At 44.6% G+C, this 2,660-nt stretch overlaps 1 pseudogene; it reads right to left on the bottom strand.

The window, feature by feature from the left end:
• Positions 1-252: 252 nt before the first annotated feature.
• Positions 253-2,660, bottom strand: part of LOC102769521 — a 69,346-nt pseudogene continuing 66,938 nt past the window's right edge.

Raw genomic sequence — 2,660 nt, 5'->3', positions numbered from 1 at the left:
TCAGCAGCTTTGCTTTGCTTTTCTTTTTTTTCCAAATCAAAGGGTAGATTCATTGGCTGTCCCTGTTACACAATGAGGTGAAAATGTCTCAATACAGACCTTCCTAAACCTGTCTCTGTGTTGGCTCCCCACCGCCCTGGAAGCCCAGGGCCAGGCGCAGGCCCACGGACAGAGGAGAAGAGCAGCCAAGTGCTGCTGGTTCACTTTATACAATGATTCATTCCGGGCTTCGGGCACTTCTTGCTTTTCCTTTCACGGCATCTTCCTCTTTTCACACTCCTTGTAGACGGTTCTCCCAGCTGCGCTCTGAAGGGCAGAGGTGGTTTCCTCTGCCCTACTTTTTCCTCCCGCAATCATGGCGCTGGACGGGCCCATTCTCCTGGCGGGAGGAGCCGTCAAACCAGCAATGAGCACTCCACAGGCTTGGCCTCGGGACCTGAATTATGTTGCTTCAGAAACTCGGCAGCATTTTCTTCGGCGTTCCCACCGCTTTCACCAACCAGGCTGATGCCTTGTGCGGCCGATCATTCAGAAAGACGTCCAGACAGTCAGTAAGATCTGTCCCGGGAAAAGGATCGCCCCCGATGCCAATGCACAAAGAGTGCCCAGTCCAACAGCGTGCGTTGCTCGGTGAACAGCTTCATAGGTCAGGGTGCCAGACCTGGACACGATACCGATTCTTCCTTTCCTGTGATACGGCCGGGCCTGATGCCAATTTCACATTCTCCTGGACTGAGGACACCAGGGCGGTTGGGCCCGATCAGCCTGGTCTTTCCCTGGGGGATTCCTTCCACGATACATGGGACCAAGGGCGTTTCTGCCTCCATCACCTTGTCAATGGTAGCAGCTGCGAAAGGAGGAGGGACATCAATGACAGGGGCTGTCGCTCCTGTCTGCGCTGTGGCCTCAGTAAATGTTGGTTTGGATAAAATCGTTGTTAAATGGATAAGGAAATGTTAGGTGCTAAGGAGACAGAAAGGTAAGCTACAGATCTCTGCCCTCAGTGAGCTCACAGTTGGGCTCACAGTTATGTTCTTTCTCCAACTGAAGAAGCTAAAATTGGAGGCAGATGTCAATTCCAAGGCATCTGCCTCTCACACTCACATTCAGAAAGTGAACAAACATACTGGTGCCTGAATCCCTTTTTCTGAACTGTCCGGTAAGTCCAATTCATCTAGGAGTGCGTGCGCATAAGAACAATCACTTCAGATTTTGTGTCTCCTTGAAAACCAATCTGTCACTACTCACCAGAAGTGGCCACATGACCTCTCTCTGTCCAATGATGGACACAAGTGTCTAGAAGCTACTTAATAACTGATAGGTGACTTTCCTCAAATATCAGTCCCCAGACAACGGGAGCGATGTGTCTTTAAATGGGATGTGCCTTTTCTAACGGCAAGAAGGTCAGTAAGAGTTATGGTTTACCTACTGTGTAAAGCACTTCACTTTATAGTGATTCCCCCAGAGACCTGGAGAATACTCAATAACCTTTCTTCCACTGAGGCGAGTAAAATAATCGTTACTATTAGAAATGCAGTTTGCCGATGAAGGTGGAGGAGCGCACCATGAAACTGATCTCAATAATACTTCTCCTCTCTAGTGGTTTATTTTTTTTTAATTGTTGTTAATCCTCACCCGAGGATATATTTAGAGAGAGTAGAAGGGAGGGGGGAAGAGAGAGAGAGATGAAATATCAATTGGTTGTCTCCCACGTGGCCAGGGATCAAAGCTGAAACCCGGATACATGTTCATGCAGACTGACACTCTAAACCAGTGATGGCGAACCTATGACACACGTGTCAGAGGTGACATGCGAACTCATTTTTTTGGTTGATTTTTCTTTGTTAAATGGCATTTAAATATATAAAATAAATATCAAAAATATGTCTTTGTTTTACTATGATTGCAAATATCAAAAATTTTCTATGTGTGACATGGCACCAGAGTAAGTTAGAGTTTTTCAAAATGCTGACATGCTGAGCTCAAAAGGTTCACCATCACTGCTCTAAACACTAAGCCACGCCAGCCAGGGCTCTCATGGTTTGTTATAATGGAGGTAATGTGATGAAGATATTCTCTCTCACTGTAACTGATTGTGCGGTAAAATGATTTTAAAAACACTCACCCTCCAGTAAACCCACTCCTTGTATTATTTGTCCCCATGGTAGCTATCATGAGATAATTTAGCTTTGAGCACAAACCAGGGCCTGTTGGTGAAATATCAACCAACTATTGCATAGCAGGGCCCCTGCAAACCCTAACTCAGGACATAGTTTTCAAAGGTCTCCTATGAAAATATCTCCAAGGATTTTAAGTCCGATCAACTCAATGTCTAATAGGAGGAGTTCTTAGACAAATTTCAAGATGTAAAGTACTAGAGGCCTCTGTATCATACTTTATAATTTCTAAGGTACTTTTGTCAACTCATTCAAGTTTTACAACTCAGCATCTGAGATATTATTATCCCTATTTTAAAATTTTAATAAATGACAAAACTTGGGCAAGAACCTCGATTTTATATTTTCCAAGTCCAGCAGCCTTTCAGATTGAAGAATCAGAAGGAAACAATTAAGTATAAAGATTTAGAACAGACATTCAACCATCCTGGATACAACTGGCTTATCCCAGAAACAATTTGTGCCAAGCCTTCGAATTATGTG

Source organism: Myotis davidii, unplaced genomic scaffold, assembly GCF_000327345.1.
Source record: "Myotis davidii unplaced genomic scaffold, ASM32734v1 scaffold18, whole genome shotgun sequence".
NCBI classification, from domain to species: domain Eukaryota; kingdom Metazoa; phylum Chordata; class Mammalia; order Chiroptera; family Vespertilionidae; genus Myotis; species Myotis davidii.
Note: the sequence above shows the minus strand (reverse complement) of the source record. Positions and strands in the feature narration are given on the sequence as shown.